Source organism: Protopterus annectens, chromosome 4.part0 (genome assembly GCF_019279795.1).
Source record: "Protopterus annectens isolate FY-2018-M chromosome 4.part0, PAN1.0, whole genome shotgun sequence".
NCBI classification, from domain to species: domain Eukaryota; kingdom Metazoa; phylum Chordata; order Ceratodontiformes; family Protopteridae; genus Protopterus; species Protopterus annectens.
This window is the reverse complement of record NC_056733.1, coordinates 91,688,239-91,715,474: the sequence shown is the minus strand read 5'-3', so window position 1 is coordinate 91,715,474 and position 27,236 is coordinate 91,688,239.

Sequence of the window (27,236 nt, the reverse complement as noted above, 5' to 3'; positions counted from 1 at the left end):
CCAGTAGACTTAATGGGTTCCCAGTGAAGAGATTATAATTTACCCCTAAGGTATGGCAATCTTGGGCAGAGCTTCTTGCATGGGGACAACGACTGAGTTTTTAACTCAATATAAAAATCAATTCAGTGTTACCTGATTGGCCTGTTGGTCTTTGCCAAAAGTATTTTGATGAGACAGTTTTCATAGGAGTGCATCCTGCAAATATAATGTCTGGTTATTAGCAGAAAGGATTGAGTTTTTTTTAACAAGAAATATCTTTATTAAATTATCACGTATGACATAGGTAATCATACATTTATATAAATGAAAACAAACCATACTGACATCATTTTAATTGCAGACATTATGCATCATAAGCCATATTGACGTAATTTTAGTTGCAAACATTATACATCACTTATAATCTATTCAGTCATCGTCATTCAAACATTACATAGTTCATTCATATCCTGTCTTCTTTTAAACCTCTTTCCTCCTCTGCATGTACTGTTCTCACAATTCCCATTTTTTCTATGTAATTTGCTCCTACCCTTTTCTAAAGATCCCAATTCCAGTTTTTTTATCTCTGTTGCTATATTCACTCCTAATACAGCTGGTTTAGACTTTGATTTCCATTTTCTAGTAATTGCTTTTTTGGCAGTCACCATAATTAGACTAAGCAAGGCCTTACTATGTCTAGGAAATTCTGATGCTGTATCATAGCGCAAAAAATCATTTCCTTAGTTACACCAATTTCCTTACCAAGTATCACTAACAGAGTAGTCTGCAGGGAATCTTTAAAGTCTGTCAACTCATTACACTCCCAGAAAATATGCTCCCAATTACCTCTTTTTCAAACATCATACCTCCAACATTTGCTGTCTACCTGAGGAAAAATTCTTTGGAGTCTACTTTTATGTAAATACTTCCAAACAAAGATCCTAAATCTTCTAGACTTTGTTGCATATTTGGAAGACATACATATATTCCCCATTGTTTCTTTGTGAATTGCTTAGCCAGTCTCTATTCCCAATCTTTTCTAACATCATCTGATTGATTCTTATAGTTATCATGCAATATTTTGATTGCTCTACTAATTATTCATTTTTTAATTGTAGCTTCTGTTCTAGAGTCTATTAAAATTCTACTAGTGCTGGTCTTTTGCTTAGGATCCCTCTATTTCTTTCTTTTTGCCTATACTCTAATATCAATCCTAGATAGGGAAGGCAATCTCTAGCCTGCAGTCCAAATAAATTCTTGGCCTCTTTCTATTCTACTACATTTCCCTATCTAATTATTTGCTCCCAGTACCTTGGTTCTTTTGCTAGTTTTCTCCAATAAATTCTAGCCCTTTCTTGCCTGTTGTCTGTATCCCTAATTGCAGTCATCGCTATTGACAGAATATCCTTTCTCCATTCCTGTGTTGGCTTAGTTCTTAGAATACTTTCAGCTACTTTATGAGTATAATATTTTGAATAGTTACTGTTATTCTTATTCCTCTTAAGCATCTGCAGCCAAAATCCCGGTCTCTCCTTGTTTCTTGAGTTTTCCCCATTTCATCATCATCCCTTTCCACTTTAAATTATAGGTTTCTGATGGTGCTATGTTTAGGAGCCTTAACTGTGTAGCTCTGAAATACCCCTTCAAATCGGGCAGTCCCAAACTGCCTTGTTCAACTGTAAGAATCAGCTTTTCCCACTTGTCTCTTGCAGTCTTTCCCTTCCAGATAAAATCCTTCAGCTCTCTTTTAATTATTGTCCACAACTTCTTTTCTGGTTGATAAAATATGCCTGACCTGTATATAAAACTAAAGGGAACAAAACCATTTTCACTGCTTGTATTTTGCTATCCAGGATTACTATTTTTTTGCCAACTGTTGTAGCATACTTTCTATAGTATTTTCTGTAACTTTTAAGTTTTTAGGTGGGGATGGCTATGCATTAGCTGCATGCAATTTGATTTGGTTGCCTATTTGTCTTGTATTCATTTTCAACTTGGGAACCTTATTTACATTGGGCTTTGTTTTTATTAGTGTTGTTTTAAAGGAATTTTGTGATTAGTAAGATGTTTCTGCCTATTTTCCCCACTCAGTTATTTTAAGAAAAGATCCTGGTTTTACTATATGAAGTGTGAATAATGGTTATTTGTCTTTTGCAGATTTTCAGAGATTCCTAAGATATTTGCATTGATTGTTGTTATCCATGCTTTGTGGGATCACATTTGTTATATATGTTTTGGGCATTAATATGATGGCATGAGATACCCTTTCTTCCTGTTAAGTGGAAATTCTGAGGACTGTGAGGTTTTTTGTTGTAATTACCAAATATGCGCTTTTCAGGATTAGTGGTGTAAAGACCACGGTTAGGATTTATATTCCCAGATGTTAATAGTTTTAGATCTGTGAGAAATATCAGTACAGTTACATATACAAATATGTGAATTTTTTAAAATATGTGGGTTTTTTTTGATAGTTCCAGATTGTTTGATAAGACCTGAGAAAATGACTATCACTAGGTACAAAGACAACAAACATCTGAATACAAAATTAAGGTGATCACTAGGACAGAACTAAACCCACTTATGAAGAACAGTTTGAAATGAAAAGAACAGACCACACTCAGACTGTTTTGATTTGAGCACTTTTGTTCACTTATTTATTTTTACATGTCGAACTTAATCAGAAATCTGTCTGTATTTCATGAGTAGGTCTTTTTTGTTTAGGCAAGGACCAGGTTGTACAACTGATTTCTGTGATAGCATAGGCACAATGGGTGACAGGTTGTGTGGTAGGTTTTGTGGGCTTGGGAAATTCATTTATTTGGAGATTTTGAGAGCCTAGTTATGAAATAGCTTTAAAGATTCTGCTAGACAAAATATATTAAGTTAGAAGAAGAACAGTTTTCTGTAAGTATGTGGGGTGCTGGAAGGAGATGTTTCCATTTGACATTTTAGCACTTGATGGTAGCGGAGGAAAGAGAAATGTTAAACTATGGGACAAAGAGGTAGGTGCATTTATATATGTGGGGAAAAAGGGGGAGATGGGTGGAAATAAGGTTTAGGATGGAGCTGGATAGGGTTTAAGGTATAAAGGAAAAAGGGGAAAACACTATGGGATAGAGGAGTAAGGGGCAGGGGGTTCTATTTAGAGGGAGAGGGAGACTACTGTAGATAAGACCGACTGGTAAAGCTTTAGCATTATAGAAAGCGAGGATGAGGTATAAATTGAATGGAGGTATGGAGTGAAGGCTTTTATTTAGCCGAGAGGGGTAATATAGTGGTGCAGACTAGGAAGAGGAAGTATAACTTGTTTTTGATAGTTTAGTGGGAGGGAGACACCTGCTAATATGATGGGTTGGGAGCCACGTGTAATTTGGTACATATATGACAGGCATAGAATAGATAGGTGCAAAAAGAATGATATAATGATATGGGGAGAGGGGGGAGTTAGGGTAGGGTGAAGAGCATAGGACAGATGAGTGTAGTGAGTGTGAGTGGACTAGAGATGATCTGACCAAATGTGGAAACCTTCTAAAGATATTCTGTTGTCACTGACGTCAAAGCTAATAGTGCAGCAATAAAACTAGTGAATGGTTTAGTTACAAGGCTGTGGAGACCACTATGAGCTGTAATCCTGAAACCTTTTTCAGTAATCCTACTATGAGCTCATACAGTCCATAGTTAAGGTAAATAAAATAAACCACAAATGAACATCTATTCAACTAAAAACACAGGTTGGGGAAGGATTACTTAGTTTACCAAGGGCTAGGACTGCATTCTGTGTGGGTGTTCATGTGTCAGGGAACACTGAAAGATTTTAATGAAAGGAGAGTACTAGTTTACCCTTCTCCTTATCTGAATGCCTGTCCGTTAGTAACCTCAGAATAATATCTCTGAATAGCTTGTATACAAAACCACTGATCCCCTAACACACAGCTCTTGTGTTACTTTAAAGATGGAAGGAGCTGATCTAAACTGCATTGTTTGCTTTTTCTTCCCTACAGCAAGTGAATGCTATCGTTAACACAACATGTTGCAGTACAGGGCAGAGAGATTGTGAGTCCTATTAGAATACATAAAATGACAAACATTTTTGAGTTAGAAGCTGCCCTCCAAACCAGTGACCAAACCATTATATAGAATGATTGTCTAAGCCTAACAGAAACTTTAATAACATAGAATATATTATTAATAATACAGAACAAATGAATAACAATGACTTCCTGCAACATATTGATGACTAGAAAGGGGATTAATTGTTAACCTGCTTGCTGAAGTGCCTTTATGATCTCCACAGAGAAATGATTAGTCATTAGGCAGGTATGATTTAAATAAGTTGAAGTATTAAATAGGTAAATCATTCTAAAATGGACAGAAATAGATAGCTGATAGATGGTCTACATGCCTATACGGGAATACAAGGAAACTTCATGGAATATTAGTGTGGCCCCAAAGCAAAGAGAATGGCACACTTTTAACAAACACTGATGATGAGTGTATGTCATGCAGTTTCAAATTCCAAAGTAGTCTTGCCCCCTCACTTCTGCTTCTGCCAAATATTGTTTGACCAGCTTCACTTTTCACTAAAGCTAACACTTCTTTTTAATGAGGGGAAAAAGCCTGCGACTTACAAATCTAAAGCCATCATAAATGAATAAGTATATGATATGAAGGAAGTAAACACCAAGGGACTAACACAGGAAAAGTTTTGTGGAAAAATTGGTAGAAAATCATTGCAGTATGGAGTAAGAAACTAGCTTCACATTACTAAGCCCTGTCTAAGATTGTACTCTTGAAAATGGTAACTTTGCCCTGCAAATAACCATACTTACATGAACATACAGTAAAGTGTTCACTAGCACAGGGTACCTGACCACTGCAGAGGGAAAAGAAAGAAAAAAAATATCTAACTTTCCTGCTACATAAGTGAAATAATGTTATGTCCACATTAAGTATATAAGTAGGCATTCGCATAGAATCTGATAAATTATCTGTATAACCATAAGATTCTCGCCTGCAAGTGAAAGAAGGACAATATGAAGAAAGTGCTTTTCCTGCACCAGTTAATAATTTTTTTCAGAAATTCAGTCATAATTTAAAGCTGTAGTAACTGCAACATCCTTAACTTCAGCAAATGGTTCTAGTATTTCACCTTATGCACAAATAGTTGTGACTACACACAGTAGAATAAATACTCATAGGAAAAATGATTACTATAACATTTAAACACTTCATTGGGTATAGCAGCGTATTTCATCATGTAATTAGTCTAGTGCAGGTAGTACTATGTTGGCAAGCATCACAAAACCAAGTAGCTGAAAGTTCAGTGCAGATTTGCTTTAAAACCAGTAACAGCAGCATAAGAGTACAAGCTTCACAACAAAACATAACACAGCAGTCCTGTGGTTACAATGTTTTAAGTAAAGTAGCTCAGCAATGTATACATCTATTAATGTTTTTGATCTGCCCAAGAACAGTGGGCAGGGGGGTAACTACCTCTGCAAACCATAGTCTATGATGGGGAGATTAATGCAAGAGGAGAAGGGAGTGAGTGCTAAATGCTGAGAGCAGGATTAGGAATATTATTTACCCAGCCCTATTGGAGAAACTCCCCCAGTAGAATCTCAGCACATCAGATAACTGATATGAACCCATCACTCCTAGAAGGGGTTGATCCGACCAGGAGTGGAAAGTTTCCAGAGACAATCTTTTGGCAGTTAAGTAAAACCTAATATCACTGCAATGGAGTCAGTGAAAGGTTTGACCACAGGGCTGAGGAGGCCACTGTAAGGTGCAATCCTAAAACCTATGTGATTAGTCTAACTATAGACTCAAAGAAAAAAAATATATCAACCTCAAGGAATTAACTGTGTTGTAAACCACCAAAAACAACACAGAAAGAAAATGTTTCAGCACAGAAACACGACCAGGATGTCAATGCAAACACCTAGTTTTATTCACTTAAAATAAAAAGGACTCAAATGGTCCATGATGAAGGTAAATAAAATATCAAAATAAAGTGCATTCAAATAAAATCACCAGCTGGGGTATAGTTTAGTTTACTGAGGGGGTAAGACTGCACTCTTTATGGCTATTTACCTGTAACAGGTTTGTGTAAGACTTAAGTGAAAGGGGAGGAACTAGTTTTCTACCTTCCATACATAATCACCTCACTGTTATCACACCACCTGGCAGCTTGTACACAAAAATACTTTTCTCTTTTCTTAGAGTTCTTGAGTCACATTAATATAGGAGAATGATATAAGATGCATGCTATACTTATTTTTTAATTTCTTCAAATGTTTTGGGTTTCTAACACCAAGTGGCAAGAATGGATCTCATGCCTGAATCATGGGTATGATTAAAGTTCATGAAATCAGTATTGCTTCAGTATTTGATGTAGTGGTGCTCTTTTCAGGACTCCCAATCTACCCATAATCACCTCCTTCTGCAGATTCTTCCTCTTGCTATATATCTTCTGTGTGGAAATTCTGGATTTTTTGCATAATAGTAACAACACTTAATGTCTTTCTTACCGTCTACTATCCATTTTATTATCTCTGTGTCTCTTGATTGGTCTATCTTTTTTTGTGGACCACTTCAACCACTTGGGTGGGGGACACCTGCATCATAACCTAGTCCAGTGGCTGGAAGGTTTCTGTGTTCTGAGGGTTCTACACTGCCTTTTTCTAGCCCTGGCACCAGGGCCTACACCAGGAGTGGTCACTTTTTTATCCTAGGACTTGTGCACCCAGCCTTTTTTTTTTTAATTTTTCACCTACCTTTCTCTATGATATACAAAATCCAGTTTATATATCAGTGTCTTCTTGGAGAGATTTTGTAAAAACAGGGCCCATGATGCAAAGGTACTCACCAAGGTTTGAGGATAAATTCAGTTCCAGCTTTAGCATTCTCTTCCGCTTGCTGACTCCATCTCTCCATTCAGACCCCTTTCCCTTTTTCCATTTTCTCTTGAGTGGGTAAATATTATGTTTAACACAGCATGAAACACTTCAGGGCAGAGAAGTTGTGGATCTTTAGTGCTTTTGAATCACTTTATAGATAGAAAGAGGTCTACGTTGCATGTCACAGATTTTTGCTTGAGTAAGTAAATATTATATTTACGACTGCACATTGCACTTTAGGGCACATAGAGAATTAGCCTAGTGGAAACTGCAATCCAAGAAGAGTAGATTAACCTGAGAGAAGGGAGCAGCAAAAAAATCATTATATAATCTCAGAAAAGATTTGTAGTCTGATAAGGGTATAAAACATAAAAATAATAAGCTGAGAAACAGGAAGCATTCCCGGGTGGTAGTGCTTACACCTATCAGTGTCACCAGAGCAATATTCTAAGGTTAAAGGTACTTCTTGGTAAAACTAGAGTAGCAAAAAGAACAGAGATAAGAGACAAATAGCTCTTGTGTGTATTTGGTGGTAGAGGGTTGTTTATACAGGGTACTGAAGTAAAGACCTTTTTATGCTATGAATGTGTAAAAGAGAAAAGAAAAATAAGACTTGTGACAACAAATATCACATAAAGTCTTCTAAAAATGAAAAAAGACAACAGTACCAAAATGCATATCTAAGACAGTATAAAATGCATATCTATAAATAAACACCCATTAGCAAAACAAATGCAGATATCCATAAACACACAAACAAGTGTAAATGAATTGAGAGAAAAAGAAAAAGCAAAAAAATTTGTTTAAACCTGAAAGTATCACAGAATATCAGTTTAGATATATTTTACACTTAATAGCATGTCAGAGATAATTTTTGTGTCTCAGAGCGTATAAGTTATCTCATTCTTCAGGGGAAACAGGTCTAGCAAACAATTTGCCCATAGTACTTATGTGTTGAAAGGAACTATTCTGCTTTTGAATTTGGCAGGCTGAACCTATGCATGGTCATGAAGATTATTATTCTAAGTTAAGGCACAGCTAGTTAGCTTACATAACAACCTGGTCTGTTTAGCTAGTAGTGTAGATACTCAACACCTACATACCCTGCTTTCTAGGTATAGGTCTCCCTTCTTCCCCAACTCATCTGAAGTAGCACATTGTCTATCAGCTAACCAGATCCTCATGTCCTCTGGCAAAGTGCTAAAGGCTTGTTCCCTCACCAAAAGGTCTGCCAGCCCTTCAAAAGTGGTGACCTGACATCCACCTACCCATATATGAAAATAATTGCTCAGTTCAGCAACATATTCATACACACCTTCATGTGGCTTGCATCTATGTTCATAAAACTTTTTCCTATAAGCTTTGGGTGTTCGCTTAAACAATTCTAACAAATGATTCTTTACAGCATTATAGTTAAAACAGTCAATGTCAGATAATTTGGAAAGTACATTTATAGCTTTACCATGGAGTAAGGGGATCAGGAACCATACCTAGAGCCTTTTTTCAACATCATACTGTTTACATACCCTCTCAAACATGTGAATGAAACTATCAAAATTATCCCCCTATATAAATTGTGGAAGAAATTTATTGACCTTTTGTGCTTCTGGGGTCCAGTTACTCACTTCTCCATTACCTCCATGACTCTGGTGAAGACTCAGCATCTCCTTTTATTGTTGTCTCTGCCTCTCCTTCTCCTCAACTTCCAGGCATAGCAGTTTCTCATTCTCCTTAGCCTGTAGACATCTCAGTGTCTCTGCTGCTTCTGTTTCCAAATGCCTGGCCTCCAGCTCAAGTCTCTTTAGCTCCAGATGGATCTGTAAGTCCTCTGCAGAAAGTTTGAGCTGTCCATTCTAGGAGTGTTGTACATCTCCACAGCCAGCCTGATCGTCCTCCTGATTGCTGTTTTCTGATGCAGCTGTGACCAAAGCTGCAATCATGTCTGCCTTAGTCAGGTTTCCATGCACCACTCCCTTAGCCTGGCACATCTCAGCCAGTTGGCTCCTTGTCAGCTTGCCATACTCCTCTGCTGACATGCTTGCCTGCTGTCCCTGACTAACTAAGCTAACAAAAAAAATAAAACAATTGTGATTTGAATTCTGAATATTCACTGCATGGCTGATTTAGAGTACAAAAACACCTTCAATTGTCACTGTACACAAGCTACAGGAATTCATTATCCACACCACTACACAAGCCAATTAGTATGTGCCAAACAATTAATATGGTGGTGTGGATATCCCACCACTGCCAACCAATTAATATGTGACACCTGTGCACTGGCCCAGCAATCAAGGAGCCTCAACCCTCACCACTAGCACCAGTGAGGGGCATGCACATTGGGAAGGATAACAAGTACACACTCAGTAAAGTACAATTTCCCTTAAGAGCACACATAGATCACAGTCAGTCTGGGGCTGGTTTCTCCCTTTCTCTCCAGATCCCCAATAAGACTCCCCACTGGCACAGCTATAGGGTACAGGTCTCAGCCTAGTGGTCAAGCTAATACCTCCAGCACCTTCTTTGTCCAACCAGTGCTTTGTGTCCCTACCCAAGTAGCTGACACACACACATACTTTGAGATATGAGTTATATACAAACACACAGACACTCCTGGGTAAGGCTGGCACAGGTTTAACAGCTATGCTCCCTTCTCTGCCCAGGGTATAAGGCAGAAATCACTGCCACCAACCACTGTCAGCTACTAATAAGGCCCTCTCTGCTTAACATACAAGGCCATGTCAAACCCTGAGCTGCTGGACATGCTCCACTTAAAGAAATCCCAATCCCTCAGAGCCACACACTCCAGGGATACAAATATGACTCTGTCATTGTCCATGTTGGAGTGAATGACTTGAGATGTATCTCGCTGGACTACATGAAAAGAGACATGTAAGAGCTCTTGAATCATGTGGCCCAGGCAGGTATGACCCTAGCCCTGAGTATAATCCTGCCTTAGCCCAGAATGATACCACAGTATAAGGAACAAAATGATTGGCTTCAACAATTGGCTAAGCTTCTGGCGTCATTCAAAAGGGATCCAGTATCTGTCTGCCTGGGATGACATGATCAACAGACCACAATGCTTTTCCAGATATGATCTGTACCTGTCACCCCTGAGATTCAGGTTACTGGCTAAGGCTCTTGTCACCCCTATAGTGCCTTTTTTTAGGCAATGTTCAAAGGAAAAAAACACCACCGTAACAGGTACAAACATGCAAAATCTGAAGGTAATACTACTCAATGCTAGAAGTCTAAACCTCAAAATGCACTCTCTAGAGGCACTCCTAAAAATGGAGAACATCGATATCTGTGCAGTAACTGAGACCTGGTTCAAGGTCCAGAGAGCACCCCTGCAATACCCGGCTACAACTCTTACCACACTTTTCGGCCACCAAACCAGGACCGAAACACTAAAGGTGGAGGAGTGTCCATATTCACCAAGGATATTCACAACACCAGGCTAGTTGCCCAACACAATGCGTCTGAAATTCTCCAGGTGCAACTAACACTAGGTAAGACTGCAATCCAAGTTGTAGCTTGCTACAGATCCCCCACCATGCCCCAAGATTCTCACTACAACTTTCTAAACATACTGGAAAATATTAAGATGCAACCAAACACACTAATACTGGGTGATTTCAACTACCCTTCCATTAACTGGGAAAACTACTCATGTACCAACACCTTTGCCCAACGGTTCTTGGAATTCATAAATTCCAATGCCCTGGATCAACTAATCCTTAGTCCCACCAGGGGCTCCAATATCCTAGACCTGGTCATTACCAACATGGGAAATCGATGCTCCACACCTATGGTCACCCCCTCGTTGGTCAGGTCTGACAATAAGCTAATCACCTTTGACATCTACATCCCACGCCCACCCTCCCAGTAAGGAAACTTCCATAAAAAACTTCTCCAAAGCCAACTTCATGCTACTCAAGTCAGAAGTGGCAAACTTCATGGCACCCATACAGACGGGAACTGAAAGTTCGACTGCTGAATCCTACACTAAGGCACTGTACGAGCACATCCACTTGTGCATGAATCGTGCCATCCCCAATAGAACCAAGATGCTCTCCTCCAAAAAAAGGAAGCCAATCTGGTGGTTCCCTTGCCATAAACAAACTTTACAACAAAAGGAAGAAACTGTTGCAGAGAAGAGGAAAATCCCAGGAAGCAAAAAACTCCCTTTTCAGCCTCAGTAAGAAGCTGAGATCCCTCATAAAATCCTCCAAAGCTAGTTACGAAAATAAAATTGCCAAAGATTCCAAAGACAACCACAAGGTCTTCTATAGCTATGTCAAGAATCTAAATGGCAATGCTCAGATCTGCTCTGAGCTACAACAGAATGGCATTAAATATACTGATCCCAAGGATATTGCCAGTATTCTGGTAGATCAATTCAGTGCAAACTTCACCCCCCTCTCACTCCCTAAAGGGCCCATCTCAATATGGAAGATTGCCAAATTCTGGTAATAATGGCCACACAGGTGAAAACGCACTCTCCAAAGCTAAGAATACAACATCCATGGGAGCAGACGACATTCCAGGCTGTGTACTACATGAACTACAAAATGAACTGGCATCTCACCTAAGTGTCATGTTTAATCATAGCCTCACCTCAGGCTTCAGGTCCACTGAGTGGCACACAGCTAGAGTTATCACACTCCACAAGGAGGGAGCCACCTTGGATCCCGGGAAATACCGCCCCATCAGTCTGATGAGCCTGATCTGCAAGGCCATGGAACATATTATCATGGAACTTATAAACAAAGACATTGGCAACTTTCAAACCCTGGACCCCACGCAGTTTGGGTTCCTGAAGGGCTGATCTTATCTCCTGAACCTGATTGACTTCTTTGAATCAGTCTCCAGAGCTGTGAACAAGGGTAAGGTGATCCACGCAGCCTATCTGGACCTTGCCAAGGCCTTCGACACCATCCCCCACTCTGGAATCACAGATAAACGTACTAAGCTGGGCATTAATCCCTATGTCACTCGATGGGTTGCCAACTGGTTTACTGACAGAAACTACAATGTAAAAGTAGCCGACTCCAAATCCAGCTCCAGACAAATGACAAGTGGAGTACCTCAGGGTTCAGTCCTGGGTCTGCTCTTGTTTGGCATCTACTTCTCTGAAGTACAGGCCAACACCAAGGGACTCTGGCTAACAAAGTTTGCAGGTGACTGCAAACTGGGAGCCATTACTGAATCCCCAAATGATGTGGATATTCTACAAAAGGGCCTTACAGAAACAGATGCTTGGTGCCAGAGCCGTGAGTTCAAGCTCAATGCCAAGAAATGTATAGTCATCCCCTTTGGGAAAAAAACATGCACCTGTGAATTACCACATAGGTGGCAGTACACTAAACACCGAAAGTGTGATAAGAGACTTAGGGACACAGGTAGACAGTGGTCTCACCTTCGATAACCACATCACCACAACAGCAGGAAATCCTTTTAATTGGCACACCTCATCACTATGGGCTTTTCATGCAGAAAAAAGGAGGTCATTGTCCCACTGTACTCATCCCTCATTAGACCCATTATAGAATACAACGCCCTGTTTGGTATGTACCTCTCAAAAAATCTGCAACAACTGGAAAGGCCGCAGAAATACCTCATTAAAAGAATCACAGGCCTAAAGCAGATGCCCTATGCTGACCGTCTAAAAAAACTTCACCTATACTCTGTCACATATCATCTACTCAGAGGCTGTCTCTGCTTAACATACAAGGCCATGTGAAACCCAGAGCTGTTGGACATGCTACACTTAAAGAAATCCCAATCCCTCAGAGATACACGCTCCAGGGATCTAAACCTTGTCATCATAATGAACAAAACATGCTGGAGGGATAGGTTCCTGACCCAGAGGCTCCCCAGACTCTGGAATAGACTGCCCATACATGTCAAGCAGAGCACCTCTTTGGCCCTCTTCAAAAGGAACCTTGGTGATTGGATGGGAGATAGGAAATTCAACCCGGGGATCATGACAGGGGTCCAGGGAAGAAAATACTGTGGGAAGAAATAGCCAGGGAATTGTTATGGTTAGGCTTGTATAGGCCTTAGGGCCGATAGCCTAGTACCAACCTACTAACCTATGAACCTATAAAAAACATCTGTTAATTATTACAAAATCTAACAATGCTGCAGCAGACTCTTTTTACTGTAACATCTCAAACCTTTGGAATTCCCTTCCACTCCTGCTAAAACATATAGACAAACTGAATATCTGTAAAGCAAAACTTAAACAATCCTTTGAACAATATCTGGCTATGAGCACGCTGAACACCAAAATGATTTACTCTCATACTTTTCACAACATTATAAATCAACCTACTTAAATGTATATATTTACACTATCTGTACATTATAATGTATCTAACAATAGACTGTCAATTCTATTTACCCTTTTCTTACTGAATCTCACAACAATTTCTTTCTGTCCTATACCGATATAATTTAACATTGTTTTCTTTCCTAAAAATTACATCTATATTAAGCTTGCCTACTTAAATGTATGGATACAGTTGCTATATATATATCCATATATACAGACACACACACACACACACACACACACACACACACACACACACACACACACACACACATATATATATATATATATATATATATGTGTGTGTGTGTGTGTGTGTGTGTGTATAGATATATTAGTTCTTGAATTGCTAGCTATCTATTAAGCATTGTATGTAACCACTTTTACTGAATTTGAATATTTCTGATGCAGCATACCCCTACCCGGATTCTGTATGCCTTGCACGGCGTGCAGGATCAGTTCAGGAGCTCTAGCAGGCAATATGTCCACCATGTGATCCAGGAGCAGCCTGCAGGGGCATGCACGAGTGCTCCTGCACTAGTCCTGCATGAACTAAGCCCCTGTATGCAAATCACCCAATTTGCAGGAGAAATCCATGCAAATGAGATGTATTTGTGATCCAGGAAGCTTGAAACTGGCCGTGCAGGACTAGTGCAATCTGCAGAAATGTACTTGGTTAGTAACTGAGTACATTTCTGCAAAATCCAAAATGGAGCTGTGACAGCTCCAAATAAAGGCTGCATATCAGTCAGGAAGCATGCCAATGGCCAAGTATAAGGGTAGCGTAGGGCAGTGGTGCACAACAGGATTGAGGGGAAAATAATAAAATAACCCTAAAATAAGCATTTTATTCTGCCATGCAAGTCAATGGCAGGCAGAAGACAACATGGCCAGTGAGTAGTGGTTGGTAAGGGGGAGGCTCAGTGTGAGACATGCAACTATGCATTAGCAGGCAATCCTATGCAAATGAGGGGAATGATAGTGAATCCCAGTTTTCCTCAACATGCTAGTCAGGTCCTAACAGTGTAAGAGTAGGAATAGCTTGTTGTAAGCCTAGGAGATAGCTAACATCATAGGGGGTGTGTCAGGCATACTGTAAGTGGATTGGAGCACTGTGGCTCATGTTTGCTCCTAGCTTAGCACAGCTAAGCAAGGCGGTGTGTCTGAATCTGCCCAGCAATCTTTACATTGCCTAAGCGGGTGTGCCTGCTGCGCACCAGGTTTTAAAGGAAGAAAACAAAAGTTAAACCAGGAAATAGCACCACTGTGCACATTTGAGCACACTGTTTGCGAAGCGCACCCCCAGGCTTAAACAGGAATGCAGTGGGAAGGGAAAACAGCAATAGGAAGGTAATCAAGGAGAACTAGCACAGTTGGCAGGTGAAAAGTATCAGAATCAGCCAATTACACAGGCAGCAGACCAGCCCAGCCCAGACCACTACTATAAACTATGCAAAGACCTTCCCCTCTGGTTTTTCCCATACTCTACACCACCGGTGTATACAAGTGGGGAATTTTTAACAAACAAAACTACAAAATGATAGGGGCTGATGCAGGCAACATAGAACATGTGCAAGAGGCTGAGGGTGGTGAAGATGTGAGTGCTGCTGATCAACCCACAGTGAGGAGACGGAGAAGAGTGTATAGACCCAGGGTAACCTACCAGGGACTACATGAGCTGTAGATAGTGGAGCATTATAGGGTGGACAAGGACCTCCTACAGAAAATTGTTGAGCTGTGCCGGCCATGCCTGACACACAGAACTAAGCCATCCCAGTGGATACCAAGGTATGTGTAGGCCTAGGAATACTAGGCACAGGTACCACCCAAAACTCAACTGGGGATATCATGGGGATCTCACAGGCATCAGCATCCAGAATATGCCACCAGTTCCTGGATGCCATGTCAGCACATGCCAGTGAGCACGTATATTTCCTCAACACCCATGAGGTGTTGGCCAGCAATATGCGTCTCTTCCACCAAATAGCAGAATACCCTGAGGTAGTGGGTGCTATAGACTGCACACACATATGCACCAAAGCACCACCCGGTGATCAGGGTAGGGCCTACATCAACCTCAGGGGCCTCCCCTCCATCAACTGCCAGGTCGTGTGCGATGCCCAGGGCATTATAATGAATGTGTGTGTTGGCTGCCCTGTAAGCTATCACGATTCCCACATCTGGCATCTGACGCAGCTGTACCAAAGATTTGCCAATGGGGACTTCCCCTACGGTCACATTGTGGGGGATGCTGGTTACACACTGGAGCCGTGGCTGATGACACCTATCAGAAATGCACACACACCTGAACAGAAATGCACACGCACAGACCAGACTTATAATAGAGCGTGTGTTTGAGATGCTCAAGTCACAGTTTCAGTGTCTGGACACATCCGGTGGAGCCTTGCAGTACTCACCAGCTACATGTACCCAAATTGTTATAGTATCTGCTATGCTACATAATATGATCCTGCAGAAACAGCTGCAGCAGGAACAGTACAGGGCAGGGCCACACAGCCCCCCACCAATGCCAAGGCCTGCACAGGCACAGAGTGACCCAGAGGAGGAACAACCTGAGCTTGCCCCAGTAGGCAGATGGAGGCATGCCCAGTATGCCGAGGCCGTGGCAAAGAGACAACGCATAGCACATACACTGACACAGTAGGGTCCCAGGGAATGACACCTCTCTCTGACTCACACATACAGTAAAAGGGATGCCAAACATGACACTACCTGTGCTCAACCATGTATAGGGAGTGTTCTATGTGCATCCGACATAGGCAGCCCTCCAGCACCATTCTCAATCCTGGCACACCCACAAGGTAAGTCAATCAACCTACCAGTTGCCAGATGGAGTAGAATGTGTTGTTACCTGTATCTATGGTATGGATGTCAGCATGCAAGGGAATTGGGTGGCTGAATATTATGGCAGCAGATAGTAGACACCCATAGTGGCACCATGACATCTGTAACACATACTGGAGTCACCATAGTAGCCAGTACTACACAGGGTGACAAAATCCACTGCAGGAAATGTGCTGGGTGACATATGTGTCCATATGACTCTCACATGCCAGTCAGGGAGGTTCACATACCCAACAATAGTCTCAACCAGCAGGACAGGTGTAGACAAACCCAAACAGAGCCTGTGCTATGGCCTGTAAATGATGCCTATGGGTAACCTCCCCCCAGACCTACACAGACAGACTACAGCAGGTCAGGCAGTGGGATGTTAGTTCTGAAGGGTAGGAATTCAGACACTTATATGTAGGGCAACCAAAGCTAAGACCTGTAGTACACTGCTATGTGTCTAGTCAGTATGATAGGTTAGAATACAGAATGAAATGGAGTACCTGACATACCACTACAGTCATAGCAAATGTGTGCATGTGCCAGGTGTGCCCCCCATACTATGTAGATATGTAGAAACAGTAAGGTGTGCCCCCCCAATCATGTGTAGAAACAGTCAGGTGTGCCCTCCCAATCCTGTGTCGAAATGTCGTTACAGTCAGGTGTGCACCCCCAATCCTGTGTAGACATCAGGTGTGTTCCCCCACAGCCCTATGTAGAAATGTAATAACAGTCAGGTGTGCCCCCCACTCCCATGTAGACATGTAGAAACAGTCAGGTGTGCCCCCCAATCCTGTGTAGAAATGTAGTAACAGTCAGGTGTGCCCCCAATCCTGTGTAGAAATGTAAACACAGTCAGGTGTGTCCCCTCACAATCCTATGTAGAAATGTAGTAACAGTCAGTTGTGCCCCCCTCACACCTATGTAGACATGTGGAAACAGACAGGTCTCCCCCTTCCCCCATCCAGTGCAGAAATGTAGTGCCACTCAGGTGTGCCCCCCAATCCTCTGTAGAAATGTAGTAACATGTATGAGAAGGTATAATACGAGTGGAGCAGAGATGGCCAGTGGTGGCCAAGGTAGCAGGATAGGTTGTAGCATTTGCACAATATGCAGTTCTTGTGTGTGTTAGGATGGTGTGTGTTTCAAAATGTGTGACACTGGTCAGTATGTATTGTATGTATGTTGAGGTAAAACCTGGTGGCCATTGCCCACTACTGCTGATAACAGGGACAAGCCCTCACGACTGCAGTGCCAAAGACAATCCCCACCAGCATAACACATGCTAGCAGTAAGCCATTATAAATGTATGGTGGTAATATGTGTCACCATCTGAAAGACTGACATGGCATGGCTGTTGGGCTAGATATACAAGCAGTACACAGGGGAAAGTACCCCAGACATACAGTATATATTGTGTCACTGTGAAATGTTGACATCCATGGATTTGTACATATATGTATGCATCACAGTAACAGGACCTGTAGTAGGGGATACCAGTGATGTCTGCCTGAACACCTGCAGATCACAAAGGTGGTAGGACTGACATATTGGGAATCAGCTGATGTACCGCACATGCCAGCATAACTGTAATTCCCCATGCATATCTGTGTGTCAGATGCAAGTAGTGTCCATCGCACACATGCACCCAGCCATGCAAACACCGCCAACAGGCACCTGTCTGGCAATATCCCTGTTGTGGGGAATGGGTACAGTATGACTCCACCTGTATTTGACAATAGTGGAAGACTGCAGCATGCAGTGCAGGTGTCCCATGCAGGTGTGTCCCTAGCTGTAGGTACACCCTGCCAGCATCCACACCACCTGATCAAGACTTATTGAAGATATTGGCATGAACAACTATCACATCTACCCTGTCACCCCAGGGGAATATACTGTATGGTGGTCTGGGACTGTAGGACGGACAGAATGCAATGGCCTGCCATATCTGGTTTGCATCAACACCTAATGCCCCACAGGTGCCTGCCAAAGTCCCGTGTTTCACACATACTGCCAATGCATGTTATGTCATGGACACCCAAATAACAACATAATACACTCCATTTAAGCCATATGCAAGCCCATGTGGACAAACCACAGTAACATGTCCACCATGTCCCACTGCATGAACTGTGGACTAGCACTAACACATACCTGTGATGTGGTGATACCCTTAGGGAAAGTATCACAGAATGTATGCATAATGTATGGAAGAGGTTAGAATAACAGAGGGGGGTGTGGCAGCATGGGCAGTATGGAATGTGCAGGGCCCGACACCAAGCTGTGTGCACACTATCCCTGGCTGCAAACACATAAATGGGTGGCTACACACCTGCCCATACACCACAATAGGGTACATGTCCTGAGCCATGGCCCCTGCCTCTGGCTAACATGCAAATCTGTACAGCTGTGAGGCATTGCCACAGCAAGATAAGGCCATACTGTCATGATGATGGGCAGACAAGTACGGGATTTTATGCCAGCACTGTACCAAGGTGATTAAGTGGATACACAAACCCAGCACCAAGTGTCTGCAGCTCCCCCCTCCAGAATGGCATAACCTACCATGAATACATAGGTGTCTTCCCGCAATACCGGACACAGCTGCAGTCACCCTTGCCCCACAAGTCATCACTGTGAGCAAGAATGTCCACCTGGCAGTACATGAGGACAGAAAACATCACTGTGTATAACAGTACACATGTCTGAATATCTCTGCTAACAGCAGTACCATGCAGCTGAAGCAGCACAGACACAATCACCTACAGTACACACTATCCCCTGCACAGTTTGTCCCCATATTGCCAAATGATTGACGGATACTCTGCAGAAACAGTATGCTACCTGTAAGTGTACAATACAAAGGTCTGCACTGCAGTACAAACTACCTGGAATTGAGCCACACATTCAGTACAGAAGGGCATACTGGGCATGCTGACACACTTAAACCAATGAAGGCCATGTCTGCAAACAACAGTGGACCAGACATATCTGGCATTTGTAGATCTTAGTGCAGACACTCCTCGGTATGCAGCACTCATGCTTTGCACACACACTGGATAGGAATACAGGGATATATCCAAGGACAACAATGTGTGGAATAGAGTGACTGTCACAAGGGGCCATCCATTATGAGGCATGTCCCACCCAGCACAAAGCCAAATGGCTACAACCACATGATGTTCGGATGTCAATCACTGTAGACCTTAGCCACTGGTATCTGTCAGCATGACAGACTATGTGGAGCAAGTGTTAGCTGTGCAACATGACTGTACAAGGAAGTAGTCATCTAGCAGCTGTATACACATACCTGTGGAATATAATCCTGTGTGTGCTGTATCAACCTCTAGATGAATGGGTTATGGCCCATGCACACACAATGCCCTCCCCTTAGCCACACTATGACAAGCCTGCTGAGGTCATCCACTTTGAAATACACCCTTGTGAAAGGTGTTGGCTAGTAATCTCCGTGGCATGTCCTATAACTGCCTACCACTGCAGTGTGATAAACTAGTTAGGCAGGAGTTCTAATCCCAGACATGGCAACTGTGTGTGTGTGTGTGTGTGTGTGTGTGTGTGTGTGTGTGTGTGTGTGTGTGTGTGTGTGTGTGTGTGAGTGTCACCGACTGTGTAGAAAGCAATGCATTTTAGGCTAGTCACACTCACTGCAATTCAAATGCCCTACTCTGTCAAGGCTGCTAATGTCATACACTGTGAAATACACCTTTTGGAAGCTGCAGCCCAGTAATCTCTGTGGTGTGTCCTACATCTGCGTACTGCTGTAGTGTAATAAACTAGTTAGGTAGGAGTTCTAATCCCAGACATGGCAAGTGAGTTTGTGTGTGTGTGTGTGTGTGTGTGTGTGTGTGTGTGTGTGTGTGTGTGTGTGTGTGTGTATGCATGTGTGTGTGTCACCGTCTTTGTAGAGAGCTATGCTTTGTAGGCTTGTCACATTCACTACAATACAAATGCCCTACTTTATCAAGGCTGCTGATGCCATACACTGTGAAATACACCTTTCGGAAAGCTGTAGCCCAGTAGTCTCTGTGGCACGTCCTATAACTGCGTACTGCTGTAGTGTGATAAAGTAGTTAGGTAGGAGTTTTAATCCCAGACATCGCAACTGTGTGTGTGTGTGTGTGTGTGTGTGTGTGTGTGTGTGTGTGTGTGTGTCTCACTGGCTGTGTAGAGCGCAACGCTTTTTAGGCTAGTCACACTCACTACAATTCAATTGCCCAACTTTGTCAATGCTGCTGATGTCATACACTGTGAAATACACCTTTCAGAAAGGTGTAGTCCAGTAATCTCCGTGGCACGTCCTATAACTGCATACTGCTGTAGTGTGATAAACTAGTTAGGAGTTCTAATCCTAGACATGGCAAGTGTGTGTGTGTGTGTGTGTGTGTGTGTGTGTGTGTGTGTCTCTGTCTGTGTAGGGAGCAATCCATTTTAGCCTAGCCACACCCACTACAATTCAAATGCCCTACTTTGGCAATCCTGCTGATGTCATTCATTGAGAAATACACCTTTGGGGAAGGTGTACTTCAGTAATCCCCGTGGTTCATCGTGTAACAGCTTCATGCTGTAGTGTGATGTAGAACTCTGGTAGGGGTTCTATTCCCACACATGCCGGTTGTGGATTTTTCGTGTGTGTTTTAATGTCTGTGTAGGGAGCAATGCATTTTAGCCTAGCCAGACTCACCACAATTCAAATGCCCTACTTTGGCAATCCTGCTGATGTCATTCATTGTGAAATACACCTATTGGGAAGGTGCACTCCAGTAATCCCTGTGGTGCGTCCTATAACAGCTTCATGCTGTAGTGTGATATAGAACTCTGGTAGGGTTTCAATTCCCCACACATGTCGGTTGTGGATATTTTGTGTATGTTTCAGTGTCTGTGTAGAGAGCAATGCATTTTAGCCTAGCCACACTCACTACAATTCAAATACCCTAATTTGGCAATCCTGCTGATGTCATCCAATGTGAAATATACCTTTGGGGAAGGAGTACTCCAGCAATCTCCATAGCGCATCCTATAACTGCATAGTGCTGTAGTGTAATAAAGCAGTTAGGTAGGACTTTTAATCCCAGACATGACAGGTGTGTGTGTGTGTGTGTGTGTGTGTGTGTGTGTGTGTGTGTGTGTCTGTATGTCTGTGTTTGTAACTCGTATCCTGTGTGGAGCTGGTTGTGGGTGTGTAACAACTGGGCTCAATGTGGAGTGGGGTTTTAAAATTTCTTATATGGTGGCCATGGTATATATCACAATGTCCACTGTACAGGGATAACAGATGTGAAATAGCCAGGAGGCTGTGGAGCAAATCCATACCCATAAATGTGACATCAAGGCCAGGCAAACAAAGTTAGCAACCCTAGTATTACCCAGAGAACACTCTCAACCCATGTCTCATACACACACACACACACACACACACACACACACACACACACACACACACACACACACACACACACACACACTTGCCTAGGCAACAGCTGCTATGTTGGTAGTACCCTGCATATTGCCAACTGATAGTAACAATGGTGTGACTGCAGTGGGCTACAGAGGGCATGGCACCCTGTCCATCTTTCCAATAGGCACATACATGCCAACGGTGCACCTTCCTCATGTACTCCACTGGACACCTGCAACACCTGTGGTGACATCAAATGTGACCCACAAAGGACATACCATGCCTGAAAACATGCCCTGTATGGATAGATGCCACTGACACCAGGGAATGCTGGTATCATGCTATCAATGTAGGTACAGGGTAAATCTGCTGTCCATTACCATTTTCCACCACATGAGGCCAGGACTGGCACATCTGATGATAGTCTGTGTGCACAACATGGGCCAGACACCCCAGGTACAGTTCCACATGTCACTGTATATGCATGTGGGAGGTGTGCACATCTCAGACACCATCCATGTCATGGACTAAGGAACACATACATGGCAAGCAATGCACAGTATTGGCCACACAGAATAGTCACCCAGGTGACTGGATGGTGAATACAATACCTACCTGTGTGGACAAATCCTGAAACTACACCCATGAGCCACAATGCAGACTAGTGTCTTGTGGGCTGATGCCAAAGTATACTCATCACTTAGCCTTATATAGCTGTCTGGCACAGTCGACCACTAGACACCCATGAAGCAATGCAGCCATGCATGTCAGTACTGGCACCGTGTGTGTGTGTGTGTGTGTGTGTGTGTGTGTGTGTGTGTGTGTGTGTGTGTGTGTGTGCATTGTATGATCTGTATGATCACATTTACTTTCACTACAACCCCCACTGGCATACTGAAGCATGCTGTCCAATGTCAGACACTTCCACATACCCTTTGCCCATATAACCTCTGTATGACCCCTGTGGTGTATGCGATACCTGCACAGTAATGTGTTGTGTCAATCTCACTAGTGATGAGTTGTATTCCTGGCCCTGCCATGTGTGTCAATGTGTGTGTGTCCCTGTGAGAGTGGGGCTGTGTTGATACTGGCACCTGTTTATGCAGACAAGCACGTGTACTACACCTGCCGTATAGCTATGATATCCCTGTTGCAGATGCCACTCACCATCACATATTTGTTTTGAGGGCTCCTCAACATGTAACCTATGTGGCACATCTGATAACTGCATAGAAATGTGATAGCACTACATAGTTGTCAGGGATTTGATACCCTGTGCCGGTAGGTGTGTGACACAAACATGCTTAGGTTTTATTCTCCCACCCCTCCCTGACTTTACTTTGCCTCTGTCTACCTCTCTCACTCCCTCTCTGGTGGATGTGGAGACCTACACCTGCTTTGCTTAGGCAGCAGCATATGTATTGTAAGTGATGCTCATGATCAGCTGATGGCCTCTGCATGAATTGTAGCCCTCCTCTAGCTGATTGCATGTGGAACAGCTGTGGTAACATTCCCATAGCCAGTTGCATGGAAACACACTCCAATATCTAGGGACATCATGTTGGTGGTGTGCCGTTTCATTTACTGTGAGCAGAAACTAGATCTGTTGTTTGACAAACAGCATAACCGTTGGATTGGTGATTTACCTCTAACAACATACACTGTGGAAACAGGCCAAACAGAAGAGGGGGATGTGCCTGACTTGACTACAGACTGTAAGTGCTGCTATACTGCAACTGGAGTAATGTTAGTTTAACAGAGTGTGTGTGGATATGGCTGTCCTACATGTTTTAATACCTGTCATGTCAGTGCTATGTTTATGAGGAAACCCCCATCAGTAGCGTCATCTGCAGACTGGACAGTGTGTGGTGCCTTTTGTTTCTTGTGTTACCCACAGAGCACCTATCTGTGAACTGCAAAAGGTAGTGTGAGGATTGCAGCCTGTAGATGGTGACAGCCGTGAGAGTTACTGACTTCATATCCCTCATAGAACATATGTTGCAACAAACCCTGCTACAACAGTAAATGTATGAGGTTATCACAGCAACATGTCAATAATAGCCCTGTGTTTGTGCCTCCAGCCACAACTCTGCCAACCTTTGTGCATTTGTCATGCAGTAAGAGGTGCATCTGTGCTGTATACCATATTTATTGACATCAAATCTGATAACAAGCCAGTGAGATATCAGACTGCTACACATGTTATGTATAGTAGGGGTTATATTTGATGATATAACCTGGACATTCTGTGGTTGTCTACAGTACTGAGGTCTGTGTACTTATGGGGATTGTCGACAGTGTGTGTATTGTTAATATGTACCTTGGCCTGGGTACAGACTGTGGTAGATGTCATTGTTCTTGGTCCTAATCTATCTGATGTTACATGCTGCTCCACTGTATGTTACCCTATCAGCTTACATGTTTGTAGGGCCAAACACACACGTCCTATACCAAAGACAGGCATCAGACCACACTGTGTAGTGGCCCAGTATATGTAGGGTTAGTGTGTGAGTGGCACATATGAGGATGGTGTTGAACAGATAGTCCATATACTGTAATAGTACACTAGCTTACCATATGTGGCTGTGGCTGTGTTCACATTGGTTGTGGTTATGCACTTTCACACAGGTGTCCGTTACTCTGTGCTGCGATATGCCTGTAGAGCCTGCTATATATATATGCAGGTACATGTGTACTCCTACATAGGAAATGTAGGCCAGTGTTGAGCCAGTCTGCCTGTAGCCTGCACAGTGCTTTGTTACATGCCTAGCAGCTAAGTGTACTTACCAAGTGAGATGTCATGTCCAGATACTTGCCAGATGTACTGCTGCTGGGCCACCATAACAGTCATTTATGTCAGACAAAGCAGTGAGATACTGTACAGATGTATGTCAATAACTAGTGGGTAGTATGTGGCCATGGCACCTCTGTACCAGTGGTTATTATGTGTCAGGACAGACAGGGATGTGTGAATGCATAACCTATGGGGGCATAGGTGTACCAGTAGTTACATGTTATACCCATCTAAATGGCTGTTAACATCCACATTTTCAGGCTTGGTCCACATGTCTTGCACTAAGGGGTTCTGTGTATACCTCTGTACTGTCCAGAGTGTGTCAGACTGTCCACATATATTGGCCATGTCTCTGTTGTAGTCCACAGGAGCATTACTATGCTAGCAGTGGTACTGTACTATGATGTCCTTAGGATGTCTGTTAGTAGCCAGTGGTGCACATGTTAAAAGCAGATGTGACCTCCCACACACACCATGTCTGTGAAGACAATCCCTATTACAGTAGCAATAGTCTACAAATATACCTGCAATACATACCTGACATCCCCTTGCACTACAAAGTTGGGACTACTGGGGCTGAGGTAGGGCTCCACTCCATGTTCAGGACATATGGTGAACATATATGTATATCTAATTATCCATATATCTATACAGATATGTACACATATACATATTGACATACATAGATGGATATGTATATGCGCACACACACACACACACACACATATATATATATATATATATATATATAAAAATACTCAGATATATACATATACAGAGCAATATATGTCTACACACATACAGATAGAGATACATATGCACACATATATGTATGGATATCTACATATATATTGACAGTAGTAGGTATATCACAATAGATATGTATGCACATTTAGTTGTACATATCTACATATATACCAACATAATTACACATAAATGTACACATAGGATGTGCATACATATATATATATATATATATATATATATATATATATATATATATATATATATATATATATATATATATATATATATATATATATATATATATACATATGAAGGGATATACACATGGCCATATATAAGTTGCACTATACAGATGTGTATACAGACATATGCATGAGTATACATGTGTATTTACATGTAGACATATATAGACCTATTATATGTATATAACCATTTTCCTGTCATGTGTAAACCTCACGGTTGTGTATACCCTCCCAAATGCATATCACTGTATGTATCTGCTATGTGTACATTATGATAAAGCAACATATGTGATGCAACAGTCATATTAATAACAAAGACTACACAATTTAGGAAGTAAAGGCAATTGTTCAATACAACTCAATATGTGTATTGACAGCTATATTGGTAAAATAACAGCTATCTTCACAGTGGTCATGGAGTAGTGGGTAAGTGTTGTGACTGTAGTGTACAGGGTCCTGGGTTCAAGATCTGCAAGGGCTGTTCATTTTGTTGCTGGACAGAACAAGTGCTGTTGAATACAGAGTGATTATGGTGGTTTTGAGCAGTTTTAAGCAGGTTTGTGCGGGTTTGCATGAAGCTAAGCAGTGCTAAGCTATGGGCAAATGTAGGGGTGCTTACACAGTGAAGGTGTCGCTTACCAGTGCGCAAATCAGCTTAGCTGTTATACTGCACCAATGTTGAGACTCGCTAAGCATGGCTTAGCCCTGGTAACCAGGACACACCATCCAGTCTGATAACATAACAGGGTAATGACATCTGTAATAAATGTATGTAATGCCATGTATAATACATGCGCCTATGTGCTGTATTACAGTAGCAAGGGGTGAGAGTATCATGTATGGGACACAGATGTATATGAGGCTTGTACAGCACTGTTATCCATGTGAATGTGTTACATACAGGGGTAGTAGCCCAGGGTATGTGCTGTCACACTGGCATGTAGTGTATCATGGCAGTACTACTGCTGACAGTGCTAACCCAGACAAGAACATAGTGCTAAATGTAGGACTAACAACAGACACACCTACAGGAATAGCTGGACTCTGCAGTCTCCCTGTTGTATCCCTGGTATGTGAGCTGTGTCACAGTATATACCCCTTACTGGGTAATGGTCCGTCATGTGGAATGTAACTGTAGACTACCGTCTGTACAGCACATGTTACTGAGGGATTCTGACATGCAGTTATGGCATGCATATTGTTGTCAGACATCTATCTGTCAACACACTCATGCTACTGCATAGCTACTTGCCAAGATGATGACTGTCAGTCCCTGCACAGATGTGCAGATGGCAGGTATCTAGCTGGGATATGTACAGGCAACCTAAGCTTGATTGATACTGACATGTCTGGCCAGCTGTGTAAGAAATGGTACATATAGGAGATGTTACCCTGTATGCACCACATGCCAGAGGTACCTCCACTACAATACCACAGTCAACTGAACATGTTTGGGTACAGGTCACCATCACCGACAAATAACCATGTGTTGTAGTGCATGTTGCATACATGTCAACTTGATCACCTCAGTGGCCATGTGCAGGAGGCACCTGGAAGATTGGCTGAAGCATGTCATTCACACATTGAGGGTCATGACAGTAGTGTCTGTTGATAGATGCCTGCTGCCACCTGGCAGGTGGCAGGGTAGCACTGTACACACAACCCCTACACAAACCATCTCCCCTTGGACAATAGCTAGGTATACAGCTGTGATCAACTGCAGGGAAGCACTCCTGTACTGACACATGTGTACATGTGCATGACTGAGTATAGCAGTGTCTGTGTGTTAGCACACCTGTACTTGGGAATTCCATAAGGGCCTTCACAACCAATGCAACACCCATTGCCATAGTCAGTTGTGGCTGCTGCTGTATGGGATATTACATATACCCTGTTAAGCTCCCCCCCCATATCGGCTACATGAGCCTTGCAGTACAAGCACAACAGTGTCTTACAAATGGGG